We start from the raw sequence: 21769 nt of genomic DNA, 5'->3' as shown, positions 1-21769 counted from the left end.
GAAACGGGGTTTGTTAAAAACCCGATGACTCTACTCATATAGCAAAAGGGTTCGGGGCCAAACGTCGGACAACCGAAACCGCCTGAGGCACTGACTCGCGTCAGATGCAATTCCAAAATCTATTCCGATGCTGTCGTCAAGAGTAACTGATATATTCCAATGAGTTATGACCGGATGCAGACCAGTTGATCATCTTACAGGAGGAAAATAACGAGGCAGTCATCGATTTTAAAAACAGGAAGACTTTTGCGGTTTAGAGACCGGTGAGATTTTTTACGAGTGGGTTAGGGAGAGGAGCGGAGCGCGGCGCGCAAGCACCTGCCGCGCTCAGCTTCAAATCCCTTCGGTGTCTGGTCGGCGGGAGCGGGGAGGAAGTTTGGTTAAAAGCGCGAGGAGCCTTAAAAGTAGCGCGGATTGACGCGGTCACTTGTCACCGGGTGATGAGGAGGCCCCGAACTGACGGGAACCCTCCTTCCGCCCGTAGTAGTCGCGCTGACGGAAAGGGTCAATTTCCAGGGAATTGTTGATTGGCAAAGGCCACGGGATAGCGATAACCCTTTTAGACGGGCGGGTATTAATAGATTTCAATTGCTGAAGTGACATATTGGTGATGGCTGGTTAAGTGACTTTTATGGTCCATTCATAAAAAAAAAACCACTGCTGACTCCTGCCAACAATAACAAATCTCTGACTGACTTGCTTTCCTCAATCAACCCTTTCGTAATAACGTTACCATTAAAGTCATTAAATAAACGACGATAACATGCGCAAGTTAATGCAGTTGACTGAGCAACTATATCTCTTTACGTACTTCTCTCTGTATCCAAAACATGACTAATGGTCAATTACACCCGACATTAATACTACTTGGTAAAAGTACACCAATCTATGAGTGTCACAATAAACCAAGATGGCCACCATCTGTGACACCATCCAAACACACACAAAACAGATAGACGCCAAACCGAAGTTCACTAATTATGCACGTCACACTTATGAACAATGAGCCTCGTTTTGGTTCAACAAAAACAAGATGATCACCACGTGTGACACTATCCACAACAAACCAGACACCAAACAACCGACGTTCACGATTAAAGCGCATCACCATGAACAATGAGCCTCGTAGTGGTTCACAAAACCAAGATGGCTACCAAATGTGAAACCATTCCCAACAAACCTGACACCAAACAACTGACGTTCTCTAATTAAGCGTGTCGCAATGAACACTGAGCCTCGTTTTGGCTCTATAAAACCGAGACGGTCACCACATGGACACCATCCAAAACAAACCAGACACCAAACAACTGACGTTCAATAATGCTTGACACAATTTATTATGAACACTGAGCCTCGTTTTGGCTCTACAAAACCAAGATGGCCGCCACCTGTGACACCAATCACAACAGACCAGGCAAGTCAATGACCCACTCTGCCCATCAAAGTATTTGTACCTGCATGTAAGGCCGGTTATGGATGACCGGAAATCTTGCATTACGGTCGTATTAAACTTGGCCGAAGTTGGTAAGTGCATGGCACTCATTGGTCGTTGACTCCTGACGATGCTAGACCGTGCATCGGTTGATGCCCTTTGCAAGTCGATATGCACCACTACTTTTTTTTGCTGGTCCCAGAGGAGTCAGCATATAGTCCTTGTACCTGACTGACTGACCTTAATAACTGACTGACTGACTGACTGACTGACTGACCTACTGTCACTTGTGAATTAGACTTGCTTTAGTCTCTTTATGACTGACTATCACTTATGAACATCATTGGTTACCTATCTGACTGACTGACTGACTGATTGACTGTCATTTGTGACTTAGACTGGCTGTAGGTGAAGAGCGCCGGGCAGTACTATCGTATTGGATTACCATGTAACGCCAAAAAAGGGCTAAATCCGGCCCATTGTGTAGACCAGAAGAATGAAAAAAAAAATTCCAGTGAATAGCCATTCTGAATCAGTTGAATAGATTGTGTGCTGTGACCATAGGCTTGCCTATTTTGTTGAACCTTGGCAAAGTGCTCGCCGACGTTCGAACCAATGTCTTGAAGGATGTGCCTTGATAACTCGAGGGAGGTGTAACCAAGCGTGTCAATTGAACTTCCCTTACCAGGCTGAACCTGAACGATTACGGGACACGAGGGTCTTTGCCCCCGAGGTAGACCGGTCAGTTTAAGGATCTGAGGAGGCATCTCCCAGATTGTAAGTGACAGGCTGAAGGAGGAGCGGATTAGTTCACTCTCCTCCGATCTTTCATGACGGTGTGTCATCTAAAGCCTTTTTTTTCACACGACGCCACAAAATTGTGCAATGCTTGAGAACTTTTCTCATGTTTGAGAAATCTTACAGAAAATGGCATCGAGAGAAAGAACACCCATCGTGAAAACGACCAACATCCCTAGCGAATCCCAGGCCTACTGTCTTGACTTTGGACAGTTTCCGGTGACAATTTTCAAGTTTGCCTTTCCCCTGCTGAAACTTTCTGTTCAGGATAATGAAATAACGAAATTGCTCAAGTTTATACTAAGGTCTCAAAGCGCTCCACAATTATTACTCCTGCTTGAGATCGGCGCAATCTGACCCCCCCCCCCCGCCCACAGGTACATTATACTCCTAGATGGATAAAGGCAATTGAAGTTAAGTGTCTTGCCCAAGAACACAAGCATCATGCATGTTTCCCTGTCAGGGTTCGAACTCACGTACCATGGCACATGAGTCCAACACCATCCGAATTGGACCGCGGTTATCCATATCGAGCATTGGTCGCTGTGGTCCAGGTTGTGACTTGCTCGTCAACAGAAAAGGCAAGTCACTATGGGTAAAAGTTAAAGTTGCATCTGCTGCGTGCGTGCAGAGCAGAGCATCAATACCGCTCCATGATCAGACCATAGGGTGGGTGCTCACCAGGTCATTGGCCTAGGCAGTTGTTAAGGACTAAATAGCCTCGGGCGTTTAAGGTGTAACATCCTGAAACCAATTTCAATCAGAAATACTTAACGATGAAAAATGAAGACCCCGAGGCGGGCACAATTAAAAAGACCGCTCCGTAAACTTGACTTTACACGCCCGCGTTTTGATATCGGGTTTAATGGGTCTAGGTTTTAGAGACAGAGCACTCAGGATGAAGTGAAGGGCTGAAATATATTCACGTGAGGGAATGTTATCCGGAAAGCTGATCATGAACTACCAAAGTAAGAGCCTTCTAAATCGGGTGCAAGTCGGTCTGATACTTCAAGACTTTAACTCTATGCAGTATGAGTAGATCGAACTATTCAATGAGTGCATGGGTGTTAAAGATGGTATCTTGTGCGCAAAAATCCAAGATTCATCACTGAGCCCTCTTGCGACTTAAATCATGCACTAAGGGTTTGCTTCGTATACGACACTTTAAGAAACCTTACACCTGTGCACCAGTGTGATTTGATGAGTTTTTACGAGATTTAAGGCAGTTCAGTGGTAATACATGCACCAACCCCACCACTAAAAAGCCACTGATTTACTACAATACTGACACTCGAGCCTTAGCACCCAAGGACGGTAGGGGAGCTTAGTACTCGAACACAAATCTTCAAAACTGTAATAAACACTACTGACAACCTTATCAATCCCAGTGTTTAATGACAAGAGCAGAACAGTAACCAGCCTTCAAATAAATTAAGAGCTTTACAAATTACGGGACTTTATACAAACACCAAACGCCTATCGTATTTCCACATCACTACCATATGAGGTTCTACAGCCGTGACGTCTTCAATACACCATCACCAAATATATCTGAGTTCTGTTTGGAAATTATTTATTTGCACAGGCTGCGTGTATATTTGCGCGTACATAAACACCCGTTATTTATTGGCGCGTAAAAAAACAAGTTGTCAAATTTTGGCACGTTTTTACCCACTGAAGAGTGCGCGCGGACGAGTATAGCGGCAGGATATAATTTCAGGGGACAATTTCACCTATAAGTTCGTATAATTCAACTTGACATTGAATTTAAGTTAGCATCGCACTTGGCGTGCATCCATATCACCCCGGTATATCACATAACAGCTCATTTTTATCCTCTATAAATTATCATTTGAGCACACAAAAGCCCGTTGCATGAATATCAAAATCGATTTGGCTTGTTTGAAAAACCAAGGTTATGTACTTGGGATTGATTTCACCTAGTGGTAAGCTGAAATCATTAATCGAGCCGAGAGAAATTTATCACCGTGTATAATAAAACACGCAAGGTTATCCGCGGATGGTTCGCTTCGCTTGTCGATCGCACGTTCTTTGACAATTTGCCAAGCTGTTGTCGATCAGCGGGGAAGGCGCAAGGCGTATAGCCAACGAGCTAGGAACGACAGGTGTCAGAAACCAGGCCCCTGAGCAGTGCCAAAACACCGACCCTGGGAATTCCAGGAACTCGACACGGGCAAGGTTATTCTACCAATCTGTTACAGCGAGCCTTGGTTTGGTCTGGAGGCGTCAACCAGTATAGTGCGGATGGAAATCGCGTGTCACAAGAGAACTGTTTACCGGTTTGTGTTATTGTGGCGCGGGTTTCTCTCTAGTTGTAATACCTGTGACGTTTGTGTCTCTTCACACTAGAGCCTCTCAACCCGGGTTGAACTCAAACCAACCTAGACGAACCCGGTGCCGCCCCCGGTTGGGGATTTTTTTTTTCAACACGGCGTTCAATCCCGCATCGTTTCACACTTGTTTCGTGCAAACCGAGCTTTTTTCGCTCGGTTACTACTATTTTGAACCCTGGCGAGAATATCAACCCGGGTTGAAAATCTCAACCCTGGTCTGGAGCAGGGTTGAGTTCAACCCGGGGCGAAATCAATCTCAGGTTTGACGCAGGGTTAACGCAGGGTTGCAAATGTTCAAGTGTGAAACGCTGCATGTTTTCAACCTTGCGCCTCATCCCCACCTCAACCCCGAGATTTGTTTAGTGTGGAAAGGCCTTTATTAGTCTCTATAGCAAGGGACCATTTTGAGTGGTTAAGTGAAGTTTACTATTCTGGGAATTTTCAGCAATTTGTTTTTTGTGTCGGAATTACTTTTTGCTGGTCCAAGAGCTATAGAGAGCCAGCCTAGTGTTGCACCTATCTGGTTGTCTGACTCTCACTAACTGTCACTTATGACTAAGACTTGTACAGACTGGTGAAGAGAGCCGGGCAGTGTTATTGTATAGGATTACCCCGTAACGCCAATGACTGGGCTAAACCTGCCAATTGTGTAGTAGACCAGATGCATGCAAAAACTTCCAGTGAGTCGTCATTCTGAATCATTTCAATAGAATTTTGCGCGTGACTTTGGAATTCAGAAAACCCAAGACCAGAGTTTGCACCAACTTGATTTTAATAAGTTTCAGTTCACCAAAGGAAGCAGCACGTACAAAGGGAGGAGCCCCGATGTCTGGTTACATCATTCCAACATTACTCCAACATGTTTTCAAAAAATGACTCAGCTTACGTGATATACGGAGCTGATTTTTTTTAATGTCTCTCAGAAGACCGAGGTACGATCATGACCGGAGATTGGCCTTTCATGTTCGGTCCTTTCCCCCGCAAGATCGCACAACAGCTGATATAAGATCAAAGGTTCATCGTTGCTCAATGCCAACATGTTTATATCTTACAAGAGAGCGGTATATAACCGCGGTGTCATGTATCACAACGATGAATCATAAATGTATGGGATTGTGTGCAAGTTGATTTACACACCACTGTTCAAAATGTTTGCACAATAAAGTCGGTTGCCATGAGATTCTTCTTCAAAGTTGTAGCGTTATCTTTAAGGAAAGTTTGAACCTGTTGTCGTTAACAAGTTAAGAGGAGAAATGACTTCAAAGTCTCTCAACTTTGCAATGTAAGGTGGAACTTTGCAATGTAAGGTGGAACTTTTTATGAAGGTCAATCAATATACATGTATAATCGTTTTAATATAAATTCATAAATTTCTTAATTGGAAATCTGAGATTACATGCAACTACGCATGCGCCATACTAAGTTTTCAAGTACTTTAAAACGCGTGGGACTTGAAAAGACTCAGTATGGTGCATGCTCTATGATATTACCACACAGACTGGGTCCAAGACGTCATTATCTGATATTCAACGCGATTCATTTTTGAGCGCTGGTCCTACTTTTCTTGATCAATCTAGTCAGGAATCGAACAGAAAGTACGGTAGAATCGATTCTCATCAGAGCTAGGTATCGAGTACAACAAAGCACTAAGAATCGAATGCGGTAGAGGACTGAATCAAACTTTGATAACAAAAAATGAGACGAAACCGCGAAATCGAAGGTCTTGGAATCAACTCCGCCTGGCGGTCAATCAAACGTCATTTCAACATTTCCTGACAGCAGGTAATCGACCTTGACACACGGCATCAGGTGGAGTAGGCATTGCCTACCAATGACGTGACTCGGCTCGGTAAACAGGTACGCAGAAATTGGCAGGTAGCTCAACGGGATGCCTCGACGCCCCAACAAGTTCAATTATAAGTGACACTGCTGGGTAGTTCAGAGCAATCTTAAAGGCATGATAAATAGGACATTTGAATTTATCCCAAAACGTTACCTACCGATTTAAGTTAAAAAAAAAAAAAGTTTACTAAGATTAAAGATCTTACTGGTATACATGACCCCGTGAAATTATTCTGTCTAGCTTGCTGTCATTTAGGGAAAAAAATCAAGAAATGGAGGTGATTTCCAGCGATCAGTCAGTTGATTGACTGATTTTTGGGATAAAGAGTTCCACTGACGAAATCGTGTTTCGTGATCACAAGGTTGTGCATGGTTTCTCACCGTTTTTCTCGAAAAGTATGTCATATCCGCTGAGCTGAAACTTCAACAGGTTAGGTTTTGAACATTCTTCTTTGGATTTGGAGTAGTGTTATCATCACGAACAAAATGCATGAAAAGCAAAAGTACATGCCTTTAAAGGGTTCATAACAAAACATGGTTAGCTCAGTAAAGCTGGTCCCAGAGTGCACACAATTGTATTCAATTGATTCAGAATGGCTATTCACTGCAAGTCTTTTCATGCATCTGGTCTACACAATGGGCCGGATACAGCCTATTCGTTATGGAGTAAAACTATACAATAGCACTGCGCGACTCACAAGCCAGTCCTTGAGTGGGCCAGTCAGTCATAAAGTGAGATTGGTACAAAGAGGATACAAGCCTTCATCACAACTACAAGAGGTAGTTGTGCACAACCTTTAAAGCCAGAGTCCATCATTTGCAGCTATCCAAAAAGTAACTGGCGTAATTATTGTTGAAAAAACATACTTGGTTGAAAGATAGTAAGGGGACCGTACTCCCTGTGAAATTATTCTTTCTGGCAAGCTGTCATTTTAAAAAAATCTACAACAGAAGGCTTTTCCAACGGTGCTTCTTAAGAAGCACCGTAGGAAATTCAAATTAGTAGTTCGTTTTGTCATTCGGCGAAACGCGCGCAAGCATTGGCACGACGCACACGCGCGCGCGGTTGCTATAATTTGTCGGATATCAGTACGCGACATCGTGTAGCAGCAATCGGCTCAGTGAGAACGTGTCTCGGACGCAGAATTCAGGCCCAATTCAAAACATGATTCAGCAACCTTTGATTTGAAATCAAGATCCTAGAATGTTGTTTTTCTCGAAATATACAGCTGAAGCTTAGCTGGAACTTCATCCGGTTAGTTGTTTAGCGACCTCTTTAGGTCTTAAGCATTAATTTTTTGTGTTGCTTCAAATGAACAAAATGCACAAATTAGAAATGATGGACTGTACCTTTAACAATGGAAAAATCATGGTTTCACTCACCCCTTGACCTTCGAGTAAATCTGCTACAGTCCTTACTCCGGAGCCGACGCATGTCAATCATCCTGTCAAACGGAATTAAAAAGTCAGTTTTTAATTCACAGACTTGAAAAAAGACAGTGTGTAAAAAAAATCGTGTGTACGTACGGGAAACCTACCTAAGGGGCCTTGGGCAATTGAATGACATTGTGAGTGATTTTACGCACACACAAAATAAAATGATGGGAAAAAAGTCTGGATCAGGGCCCAATTTCACGGCGCTGCTTAGCACAAAAATTTGCTTAGCACAAAAATAGTCTGGCTTATAAAAGCAGGTAACCAGCCAAAACTCCACGTGATGTATATTGCTCGTGATCAGTATTCAGCTGTTGTTTGCTTAGCATGAAAATCACATGGAGTTTTGGCTGCATGGTAACCTACTTTTATAAACCAGACTTTTTTGTGCTAAGCAAATTTTTGTGCTTAGCAGCGCCATGAAATTGGCCCCAGATCTCCTCAGATTAAAGGTAAGTGACTGTTGGTTTTGCTTGAACTGGGAAGTTATACTTCTTGATTTATAAAGACGGCTGAAATGATTCGAAATTTCACAACGAATAATCACACCAATGATGACTTGTGATATTACTTCCAACAATATTATGTATTTCTTTCAATTTCTAATATAATAGGCCTACATTCTTTCAAGAACCTATTACTAGTCATCATAATTGACGCAGATAACGCTTGCAACGCGCACGCGCTGTCCAACGCAAATTGAATGCGAGTGCGTCAAAATATATCCTCGTCGTTTTAGGTGGACTGAGGATATAGCAAGAATTCATATATAGCAAGAATTTGTATCTCAATTAACCTCGATGTTTCAAAACAAAGCACTTAACCACTGAATTTGAAACTATAAAAAGAGTTTAAGTAGACACATTTCGAAACAATAACTAAATCCCAGAATGAAACCGGACAAGACATAAACAGCAGGCATCACCTCATTTCACTAGTTGAAAGGAAAAATACACAAAGTGGGGAAACAAGTGATAAGCCTGACATCACACAATACAAATCTAGGACAAATTTCGAAACAATAACTAAATCCCAGAATGAAACCGGACAAGACAAAAACAGCAGGCATCACCTCATTTCACTCGTTGAAAGGAAAAATACACAAAGTGGGAAACCAAGTAATAAGCCTGACATCACATAATACAAATCTAGGGTAAATTTCGAAACAATAACTAAATCCCAGAATGTCGAAACTGGACAAAACAACAATCAACAGGTATTACAAATACAACGAATAATCACCTCGTTTCACTGGTTGAAAGGAAAAATACACAAAGGGTGTTGAAATAAGTAATATAGCTTGACATGAGATATCAATCTAGGTTAATGCCACATTTGCCTGTTGTACGCGTCACTGTCCTGTTATGAATTACTCGGTTAATGCACGAAGCAAAGTACAACAGGTCAATGACATGCTAAATGCAATGCAGGATAGAATGTGAATCACACAGTTCTCGTATCTCATCCTGAAGGATCTCTGTTTCATCAATAAGGCCCCTTGTTTTTTTTTTATTCCATGTTGTCAACAAGCAACTTGACAATGACATCTACGCCGAAATAGCTATTTAATTTGTTTCAAAGGGGAGTGGGAGGGACTATTCTACCGTTGATTTCATAAATACAAAATAAGCTCCGTGGATATCAGTTCATGAGTTGTTGAAAAAGAAACTATTCAGTAGTTAGCGAAACCACCGAATATTCAAAAGTGACACAAACAACATCGAGAGAGCCGGTATCATTTTACACACAAATCATGAACTTTATCGGAAGAGTGCTTTGAGTTGGTGCCTGGATTTTTACTTCCCCCCCCCCCCCTTCTGACAAATTCTAGCTTTGGCGATGTGATAGAAGGGGTCTTTTTTTTTTTCAAGGCAAACGGGAAAAAACATCTTGGGTTTTAAGAGCGATTGCTAGGTGAAAAAAAAACAAGATTTCTGGGGGTCGGCTTTTTGCAGAAATAAACAGGCGCTGTGGTTTGAAGTTCATGAATTATGCATGGTGTAAACAGACTGGCCATTCAGGGCGATATTATACTCAAACATGCATGCTTAATTTGCATATTCCAGGGGTGCCCCTACCGCATAAAATTGACCCCTGGTAAATATAGCATGGTGCACAATCATATCCCATTTCATTTTAATTCGGCTCCAGGGGGTAAGAAAAGCAGACCGGCTCTTGACAACAATGGTCCCCCGGATCGGACCAAGTAAAGTTAGCAGAAAACTCACAGTTATTTTTCATATGTGACAATTATAAATCCATATAGCTCAGTATGGCCCAAAATAGAGATTCTTTTTAGTTCAGCAGTACATTTTGTAAGGCCCAAACCGCAACCAATGAGTGTATGTGCATTTTTTTGTATCAATGGTTCATTCTACAATCTGGGGTTCACTTTTTTCCTGTCCCTGTTATAAATACATCTGACATATGATTTTATAATTCTGATGCATTCCTTAAAGGTAATATACATTTTGCAAACATCAAAATACAAAACTACCAAATTATTATGAAATACCTTACTCGACTGTAAGTAAATAATAATCTCAAGCATCCTGTGAAATCATGGCACCAGGTGTGCTGTCATTTTCAAGAAAAGTAGAATGTTTGTCTCAATTTCCAACGATGGTCGGCTCATCATTGTAAAAAAAAACCTGACTTTTTTTTCAAATAGTTCCCCCAATTTACCAAATAGTCCACATTTTGTTTGAATCAGTTACACATACATGATGAAAATGAAGATTTTTTGATTTGGTGAAAGTTGATCTGTAAGTCCTGTGCTACCTTTCTCCATTTTTGTTTTTGTTCTGTCAAACATCTTTAAAAGCTGTTTCATCACCTTTGATGAGTTGACGATTCATACACTGTAACACAACTGCAAGATTTGTAAATGTCATTTTCTCAAGAATCGGTTTTACCACTTCAAGTAAGTTGGTACGGTGGTTCATATTTCCGTAGCCGAACTCAGTACCCATTAATGTTGTATACTATTGGAAAGGTCTTGTTCTGCAGAATCGAGATACTGTCGAACCCTGATAAGAAGAGCACTGTTATTAATACAAGATCCTGCTTATAACAAGCAACATTTTAGGTCCCAAGTCTTTGTTTTTCTTTGTTTTTCATTACTGTTAATACAAGGTACCTGTTATAACAAGGTAATTCATAAAGTCCCAAGGACCTTGTTATAAAGGTGTTCGACTGTACAATGTATATAAATATCTCAATTCTTAAAAAGTCCGACTTTAAGCTTATTTTGTGCAGACAGGTAACAAATATGCGCTAAAACCATTGATAAAAAGTAATCTACAAAAAAAAATGTCTCAAGCCAAGTTTTCATACAACTTTACAAGGCACATAATAAACTGGTTCTGACTTGTACTAAACATGGAAATATGTCCAGATATATTGCCTGCATAGCGGTTTCATTAACCTGGATCCAAATGTTTCATTAACCTGGATCCAAATTAAACATGGAAACCATCGAATCTACGTGATGCCGAATTTTAGATGACACAACCCAATTAAACAACTTTCGATCACTTCTTTTAAATCAGCGTTCATTGCCATATGGCCTTTGTGTGAAACTTTTGTGCACCATAGTACAGTATACTACAGTTTGGACCGTATTAATTTACAGCGGGCCCAGGGTTATTTAATGTTGGAAAAACAGGATATGAAACTTTTTTTTCCTATTTGGCATCGGTTAACAATAGTGCTTTTATGAAGGATCACTCAAACACAAACAAAAACCTGTCAACGGAAAGGGATGTCTAAAATCAAGTTTTTGTGGAAAAAAAACACTAATATTTTAGATTTATTGACAAAATTTTAGAAAAATAGTAGAATATGTGTAAAAATGACCCGCAATTGTTTGGATATGGGAATTTATCAAGCTTGAGTATCAATGAATAAAGAAAAGATTTACAATACTGTTGCATAGACTTTATTCACGAACAAGCCATTTTTGGTCGTGTTCCCTTAATTTCACATCCTTTTGTCGCGCGATAATGTCGCCCGTTTTTATGCATACACACAAATCGATGGGCGCGTTTACATTTACGCAACAAAGTCGTGTGACTTATCGCGCTAATTTAAAAAAATGCACAACATATCGTGTATTTGTTCCATCACACACGTGCTTGTGCGACATTGCAGTGTGACAATATCACCAGACTAAGTTATTATTTAATTAATTATTTAATTATTCAGCAGAGCAGATTGGTATTAATTTGTAATGAACTTTTATTTCATTGCTTTCATTTCTACTCGCAAGTTCCAAAAATGAAGATGTTACCTCGCTTTCAATTTAATATGGCTGACTCGTGGATAAAGCCAATAGTCGTTTGTGAAAAAAAGAAAAAGTGGAAAAAGAGGAAAAATAGGTAATTTATTTTATTTTATTTTATTTATTTCTTCTTTATACTGGGTGGCCCATTGAGTCCTTTTATCAGAACTGATCTCCCATGGGTCCCAGTAGGAGTAATAATTACAATGAAACATGATTTTAACATTAAAATTGCAAATACATAATGGAGAGCATAAAAATTGGAAAAAGGGAAAAAATTGGAAAAAGAAGGAAAAATGGGAAAAGGAGAAAACAAAAAGAGGAAAAGAGGGAAAAAGTACGGTTGAATTAAATGATATTCATATCTCCTCGAAGAAAAGAAAAAAAAAACGAAAATCATGATATGAAACAAAAACACTTGCATCGGCCGGGAATTGAACCCGGGTCTCCCGCGTGGCAGGCGAGAATTCTACCACTGAACCACCGATGCTTCTTACTTACCTTGAAGATTTTAAAATATATAACCATAATACCCTTTCATTACAAACGTCTACGAATGGAGAAGTACATTATTAATCCATATTATTCCGTTTTTATCTTACACATTTCTGATAACAGACTAACAGGCCTGCTATACATTTTTTACATGCATCGTCTGTAAAAATGCATTTTTCAAGTATTCAACGGTGTTGGATGCAACTGCATGCAAGCTGCATCTTTCGTCTGCCAAAACCGTTGCAGAAGTTGAGGTGCAATTTTTGCAAAATAGAAAAGCATGTGTCAACAACAACAAAGCTAACCTGAAAGGGCCTTTAGTTCTTTAATCCTTTACTGGAAATGCTTTGAAATCTTTCGTGGAAAGCCTCGCGTGCAAAGGGCAAAATAAACCCTCCGTGCACCGTACGTTCACTAGCGCGTTGGAGTTTCCGGTTCGTCCGTAGGGCGCCACCTGTTGACAGTTCCGGGTTAAGGTTCAGAAAAATAATCGGGCATATAGCGTCGCACAGTCTGTTTGTTCAATTTTCATAAGTTAATTTTCTCAGAAATGTTATGTTATCAAGTTGGCCCGCAAATAGAGAGAGAAAATAATCATATGGGGTTTACACACAGATAAAACTTATTTTAGGGGCTCCACAGCACGTAGTGAGTTACAAATTGAACATACGAGAGAAGAGATTGCATTTTTTTCCCAGGCTTGAATTTGTCGGACTTAAAAGTACTCTGTCTAACATATAAAAAGCCTCGATTTGCCTAGTAGTGTTGCGTGACACAAGTTCAGGAAGTACGCATAACTGCCACAAAAGTACATATTAACTGGACACTCAACAGGGAAACTGATCATAAGAAATTTGAGGCCGGCGCAATTTCGATGTTTTAATAACCGTTCGTGCCTTTCCTGATAGTCCTCTACTGCCGGAAGATGGGGGGTAATCCTACCACAATACAGCAACAAAAGAATCCTTCCGCGTCCTCGCAAGAACCCTGACAAAAATTGGCAAAAACATCCGGTAAAACTTGTTCATTTAATAGGGCGAGTACACTTGAAAATTTGAGATCTCGTGCAGTTGTCAATGGCGTAGATCTGGGCGCTATAGAAAGTACGTGAGCATGACTTGTGTTCATTCACTGAGTGAAATGGTTTCAAATTCTTTCTTGTTTTGGGGTGGCGATTGCTTTTGGTCAGTTTTTAACACAACTAAACTGTAGGTCTAATGTGTAGGTGTATCTGTTTTATAATGTTCCATTTGTATTGTTGTTTATCCTTTTTACTCTGGTGTTGTTTTTTTAATGTTCCCTAGTATATGGTCTGTAATAGGACCAATAACCCGGGTTTTGGAGAGAAAACATGTATAAAGTAAAACCAAAAAAATGAAACGAGGGATTTTTTATTAATTTTATCACTCACACGTCTGTGGAGTACAACCACAATTTCTTGACAATGAAAGTCACAAAGACACCATTTTTTTAAAAACGAATCATTTTGAAGTGAAAAATGGTGGGAAACTGTCCTCCATCGCTTCCAAATGTTGAGAAAATTACCGTGATGGAGAAGTTCTCTGAAACCGGCAAAACTAAGTCCATTTATCACCACTTGCGCAAGTGTTCCTGACAAGGTTAAGACGATCTGTGCCGTGGGTGGGTGGCGGACCTCGCCCCCGGAGTCAAGGGTTCGTATTTACTGTCCGTTGCGCATGGCAACGCCGGTTGTAGCTTGTAGGTCGTCTGCAGCGGAAGCAAGGTCACGCGGGGAGCGAGAGTTCGCGAGAACCCGACACCGAGAGTGAAAGCAAGCCGGGTGAACACACACACGTGTTTAATCTGTGTCAAGGATTCAACTTTTTCTGATGCATTTTTAACATCAGCTGCATGCATTCTATTTGATCATTCAATATTTTGCTTTGAGAGAAATCAGTGGTTATGGCAGTGGAACTGGTTCAAGTGTGATATAAACCACGGTAAATTAATAGCAGGTAAAGGTAAACTGCATTTCAAGTGTGGATAAAACAAGCATGATAAAGATTATAAAATGGCAATAAATCCTCCAAATATTTTAAAACAGAATCAAACGATGCGATCTTTGTTGAAAACATTACTGTCTTGATCCAGTCATCGACTTAAACAGTGGAAAACTACAGTGGTCTTTGTGATCTTGCTGAAAATGCATACGTCTTTCAGAACGTATATAATAGACCTTATTCACGAGGAAGCCATTTTTGATCGTGTTCCCTGAATGTATTTTATAAATTGTAATTTGAATGGGGTGGTGCCAGACTATTTATGCATTCCAGGACATTCAATTTTTTATTTAATTATTCATCAGAGCAGACTGGTATTAATTTGTAATGAACTTTATTTCATTGCTTTCTATTCGCAAGTTCCAAAATGAAGATTTTACCTCGCTTCAATTCAATATGGCCAACTCGAGAATAAAGCAAATTTGGGGGGGGGGGGGGGGGAATAAATGAACTAAAACATTTTTCCCCAATACCGATGTTCCCCGAATTTCTTAGATTAGGGTTAGGGTAAGGGTTAGGGCTATATGGCAAGGATTTCGGGGAACGTCGGTATTGGGGAACATTCAGTGATTCAACATAGGTATGCACCCCTTACAAGACATTTATTCTGACACAATGCTATCCCAATTAAGCGTTGGTTCAACCGAACAGTGTTTGTGTTCACGGGTGTTGTGGCAGGTTCGGCGCGGGCCGACATCAAAGTCTCCCCGCCGTGTGGAACCGTTTAGGGGTTATCGGCACTCCGTACGGGGTCACGGCGGTGTCTTTCATGCACCGCTAGATCACAAGGAACGCCGCTATGTTGTCAATCATCGCCTTTACACACTCAGCTCAACCTCTGAGGAGAGCTTGAAAAGAAGTTCCGACGCTTCACAAACCAACAATATAAATACTCTTTGTGAAGTTTTATTTAGTTATGACAGTCCCCTGCATGAGATATGCTCGTTGATGTTGACGGTAATAGTTTTATTATATATTTTTCTCTCAGTCATATATACGTTTTTGTAAGTGGTGTTGATCTACATGTGGCGCATCCCTTGTAATAACACGTTCAAATTTGAGATGCTTTTTGGTCCGGTTAATGTTGATGTGCATTTTGGTTTCCCCTCGAAATAATGTGGTAAAAATTATAAAAAGATGAAACTGTTTGATTATTTTTAATCGCCTTTATAAGTATAAAATAATTGTGAATTTTAAGTAAATTAGGGGTGTGGATTTTTGTTATGTTGATTTTATTTTTTTACTTATTCCATTTCTTTACCCAGGGTATACCCAAACAGTTAAGAAACTGGTTTTCATTGGGGCCTGCATACATTACAAATTAATCAATAATGTTAAGTAAAGTTAAAGTCATAAGGAAAAGTACATTGAGTACTTAAGTATTAAGTATTTCAGAAATTGTACATAAATAAAGCTATATGCACATGAACTGGTTTTTATGTGATTATGATATTTATATTGGGATTTTACAGTTTTTATGGCTTTTTATGAAATTTGTTTTATGATTTTATCCCGTAGGCCTATATAAAATTATTTTTAACTGCATGATAAAAATTAAAGAAAGAACTGCATTATATACATGTATCAGTTTACAACGTTGAAAATAGGTCTGAGAAAGCCTCAACCCCGACCTACTTAACAAGTGCGAGTGCACAATAAGCTCTGGCTGTGTGTTGCAAGAAGACTTGCATGAAGGTCTTGCAATGAAATCGATGAAAATGATCCCTGCCAGAGCTGAAAAAATGCGACGCCGATGACACATATGGAACACCATACTTTTGTTCAGTTTTCCGGGGACACACAGACAGACAGACCATCCAACCGACCGACCACCAGGTGGCATGTATAGAAGCTCCTGCTTAAAAACGAGGATTTCAATAAGAGTCAACTCCCCATCACCACCACCATAAAGCCCGTCACGCCCTTTCAGCAATAATTTTCCCCTCATATATACTAACACTAAACTTCGTTAACCCTAAGTGACAGCTATTAGATGAACTATGCCATTGAAATGTTATAGTTCACGAAAAAAACGTAACTTGAAATTGACGCACCGAACAGTGTTATTTTATTAAACAATGTGCTTTCCGACACTAACCATGGACTTATAGAAAGGGAAAATGACTCATGAAAGTTCTTCTGAGGCTCACGAAAGCGGAAGCATTGTTTGAAATCTTGTTTTTCAATGTCTGCATGATGTTTATTTTAATTGTACATAGTAACCCTTATCCTTCAAACCGCAAAGTCAAAGTGTTACATTATGAGGAATTATTATCATAGGCCAAGTCGATCATCAGGAAAGACCGTAATTAACTGAACATATCTCTGCAGGGTACAGCAGTCATGAAGTCACCAGAAACCAACTTGAACTTTGTTTGACAATTTGACACTTTTTAAGCAGCCTGCACTTTTGTGGTGCACCATTAGAGCGTCCCCCGCCGGCCAGACGTCGTCCCAAAATACATAAATTTCTCGTGAAACATCCTGGACCGTGAATACCGCATCCCAAATTCCACGTCTGGTCCTTCCTTTTTAAAGGAAAAGTACACTGTGAGAGTTGACTGTCCTTTGTTCCTCCTTCCTCCTTTATTCTTCCTGGTATAAAAACAGTTTGCAGCAATTATTGCAACGGGTTACACCTCTATGTTCCGACACCCTTATGTTCCGACTGCACATATTCCTATTCCTAAGCCTAACCCTAACCCTAAACGGGAGTAACACAATCTAGGTTGTCGGAACATAGGGGTGTCGGAACATAGAGCAGTCACCATTGCAACGCACAGAAAGATATCGTTGGTATAGAAACTGCATTTGCTACATTCGTTTAGGAAGTTATAGTGCAAGCTAAGATGACTAAAAATTCAGTGAATGGTTGTACATTAATTTGTCGTGTGGTTGGAGGAAATGAGTGTGTGCGATAGTGGGGCAGATATGGGAAATATTTGGGGGAATTGTGCCTTTGATGATATAAGCATCATGGGCATTTGGCACTTTGGCTATATAGTTTTCCTTTGAAAATATATAGGTAGAAAAACAAGCAATTTTCCAAATTTTCAAAATGGCTGCCATTGCTTGTTATTCTACCTATATTTTTTTTCAAAGGACAAATCTGCGATGGCCCGTTACATACTCTGTGTGCCAAATTCCATGCTTGTATCACCAAAGGCACAATCACATCACATTATCTGCCACTTCTGGAACTTGACTTTGTAAACCCTTAGAAAAATATCTCTTCTTGAAAGTTTCACACTTGAAAGTATCAGTCATACAGCCCCCACCGTAAGCCCCGCCCCCAAATAGGTAAACCAATCTAAGTCTCCTGTAAGTGCATTAAGAGTGAATTTGAAAAAGGTTGCGACATTCCACATTTCAAAATATAATTAAAGCTTTGATATATCGGCTTTATAATTATCGGCACTTTTCAAGGAGGCCACGATAAAGATGTATTTTACCAGCGGTATGAGGTCCCACGTGCAAGGGGACCACTTGAACAAACAACCGCTTGACACCCGGGAAAACCTTGAAAGCTCGCCGCCGACATTTGAGTCGGCCGCACCGCCGCACCCTCCACCGAAGAAACCCAGCTCTCTCTTTATCATGTGCCGCTATGTTTTCAATTCTTCAAGTGCCGCCGTATTTTCTTGATGTTTACAAGATGTCTGATAAAAACCACACTCGGAACCGCGGTATTCATTCGGTTGGAAACATGAGTTGGGAGATCTACCCGTCAGATTTTTCAACATCATTGTGATGTCGGGTCTAAAGGTGGTCCAAACGAACTTGACACGCGTCGGTTATCTTTAAAGCGGTTAACTTTTTAAACTTCGTTTAGAATTTTCAAACAGTTTGTAACAATGTAATGTAAATTTCAAGGCTCGAAAACAAAGTGTTGGAGCAAAGGCACCGTTGCTCGCAATCGTCTTCTGTTGGTAGTACATGTATTTTTAAACAGTGAATGGTATTTGGGCGTTCGAATTAAATGTCAATTTCACCTTGTAAATTACTCTTATAATGAATATCGAAAAAGCAATCTAGCACGCTGATTTGTAACTAATAGTAAGTCGTTGAAAGCAAGGCTAAAGTTAAAGGGAATGTACAACATTTGCTTTTGCTGCAATTTTCAGAAATAAATGGATTTGGAGGATTAGTGTTATAGCAAATATTGTTACACTGACTTGTTTCACGTTTTGGGTTCGTATATGCTGGAAAAACCAAGAAAACCAATCATATTCTTGTAGTCTGGTTCCCTGCCCCCACTTAAGATGAAACGGAGCAATTTATAGACTTTGGGGAATTGTAAGATCATAGACTCAGTCTAGCAGGCTTGTAGTCTTCACAGCAGACACTGTGTGTAATTAATTGCAAAGAAAATGCAGACGAACTAAATATGAAAAATTAGGAGCACTTTTGAAGAAAAAAAATACAGTTTTTCTTATAAATGTCAGCACACCAGGCGCCACAACTTTACAGGATGCTTTAAACTGTCATTCCCTATCAATCCAGTAAGATATTTCGTGATAATTTGATCATTTCATTTTTTGATGTTTGCAAATGCTGTATCTTCCCTTTAATGCGGTTGACCGTTTAACTCAATACGAGGGCGACAAAGTCTAACACAATAAAACGTCGTTTAGAATAATTCCATCTTATGAACAATAAAAGGTACAATCGTGTATTATATTTTAAGTGGTGTAGGCCTAGTGATTGTGTAAAACCTCAGTTAACTCACGCCTTACACAAAGTTTATTTCCATCCAAACAACTCAATCGTCTATTTCTGGATGGGTACTTTTTTCTACTCTTATAATTCAAAAGATGATTGGGGGAGGGGTTGACCATAGTCAACTAAATAAGTAATGCATGACATAGGCCGCTTCGATATACATGTACATGTACCTGGGACGCTTTTCTTTGTTACACCACGTGAGCAGCCTCAACCAATCAGAGAGGCGTATGCCCCAGGTATTATCTCTCATCATGACTAATTTTAGTTGATGACATCATATTTTCCCCCCTGTTTACTCAGATCTTGCGGTTTACGTGTTTACGCCGTTGCTACACGCACACCTGGGGAAACAGAAGGGTGTATTATTGAAAAACAACTCACCAATTTTGGACCTTACATCTTTGCGTTTTTGTTCGCGCCAACTTCGATAACAAAGAAAACAAAGTTCAATCAGCGTTCAGGGAGAACAGAAATAGTAACATGTTGCTTTTGACGAGATCGTATTATTTGCAGAACCCGTACCACCATCAGCACTTATTTTCTATGCCCAAACAGTCGATTCAATGCACATTTTAATCAATATATTTCGAGCTTAATTCTAGGGAAAAGGACAATGCATGGCTCTTCTTTACTGAAAAACAACTTTTTTGAAAGGTTGTAGAAGTATGGAAAACAACTAACAACCAGCATAGGCCATATGCCCATTTTTTTCTGATTCAAAGCTTGAATTATGTTTCAAAGCTTAGAAACGTTTCTTTAGCATTTCAATAGTTTTATCAAACCTTTCTCGGACACAAATGTGAAAATCGATCGTGTCAAAAGAACCATACACAAAATGGTGCTGTAAAAAGCCTACTGTAATACGTCCTTGTAAAAAGGGCATTATCTAAAGCAGGACAAGAGTTACTTTATTCTGAATTTCCAGTTGTCTGACGCATCACATTAGCCTTAAAAACCCTTCCTATGCCAACAAACATTCTATGCCAAGTTTTCCTTTCAGTCAAAATCAATCAAGTGACTGTTTTCAAACAGTACAAGAGCTTCCAGCCTACATAAAGCAGGATTGACTGGCTGTGACTGCCCATGTAACGTGATACAGCTATGCTTTTACTGTATAGGTGATTGATGAGCCAGCTTTGCCTACCTATCTTGTCTGCTTTGGTCTGTTGACTGTGCAAATGGTCCGTGGTTGACTGAATTTGACTAGTCACATCTAGTGCTTGCTCGAAATATGATCTGACTGTTGGTGACTAGCCTGTGTAAAAGACATGGCAGGGGAAGAGGATTCATTTTTTTGACTGTCTGTGCCTGTTCAGATATCAAGAGGGTTTAAGCAAACCCCTCCTCCTCCTCAATTGACAAGACCACCCCCACAAACATGACATCCTAAAAGATGAAACAGTCATAGGGGACAAGACAAAGCAAAGAACCGAAGATTCCTGATGTATGACCAACACCCTGCAGTGTGTGGAAACACGATGAGCATCATGTTTAGCAAGCATTACTCATAAGAAAATCATTGACGAATGAAGTCATTGGTTAAGAATGCGCGTACCTGGATTCTAACCGCAAAAACGGCCAATGGGCGGCGGCAACATGTGTTCGACTGCGGCAATTTATTCATTCCCCGGAAATTTACCACAAAAAGACAGCTTGCGTGCGTCATCGCTGAATCCTTCATAATTAAGATCAATCGATTGTAATTATCTGGTTCATATTGTCAAGCTGTTTAAATATTGTTTTTAGGATATAATGTTGTGAGTTAAAAATTGAAAGTTCTGGCGTTGACGGTCCGAGATATAGTTTACGATTAATGTGTGACTCGAATATCTTTAGACAAATCGATTTATATAAACCTCTAACGTCAAGTGTTGATAACATCTTTTCCGAATTATACTTACCAACCTTAAATGAATTTGACTAATTCTCAGTTCAGTCAGAATAATTGCAATTAAACGGCAAGCTGTTTTCTTTGTTGAAAATTCACGACCCTGCTTCGATCATTTCTCCGTGCGATCTACTAACACGGTCAAATTAATGGTGTCAAGTAAGCCCGCCCTCACTTGGCGAAAATTGTCCATTATTTCAGAAAGAGGAACTTCATGTGTATTATGCTACTCAAAATCTTGAATGTTTTTTTTCCATAACACACTGGGAAAAAAAAAACTGACAAAAATCTGACAAAAATCAAACTTCACATCAACAACGTGATCTTAAAAAAAATATTGAAAGAAAAGAATCAAGGGCATTAGTACGGAATTTGAAATGATTGAGGGTGAATGTTTCTTCAAATATTTTATTCCAGTTTTTTTTCTTTCCATTATTTTGTCTAAAGAATAACAGTCCATAATAGTTAGTATGCTATAAACCAATAATCATAACATTC

At 39.9% G+C, this 21769-nt stretch overlaps 1 non-coding gene across 1 annotated transcript; it reads right to left on the bottom strand.

The window, feature by feature from the left end:
• Window positions 1–12561: 12561 nt before the first annotated feature.
• Trnag-gcc lies at window positions 12562–12632 on the bottom strand. The gene has a single exon. It is a non-coding gene; the product is annotated as a tRNA-Gly (tRNA).
• Window positions 12633–21769: the final 9137 nt, after the last annotated feature.

Source organism: Patiria miniata, unplaced genomic scaffold, assembly GCF_015706575.1.
Source record: "Patiria miniata isolate m_02_andy unplaced genomic scaffold, ASM1570657v1 HiC_scaffold_13, whole genome shotgun sequence".
Classification (NCBI taxonomy): domain Eukaryota; kingdom Metazoa; phylum Echinodermata; class Asteroidea; order Valvatida; family Asterinidae; genus Patiria; species Patiria miniata.
Note: the sequence above shows the minus strand (reverse complement) of the source record. Positions and strands in the feature narration are given on the sequence as shown.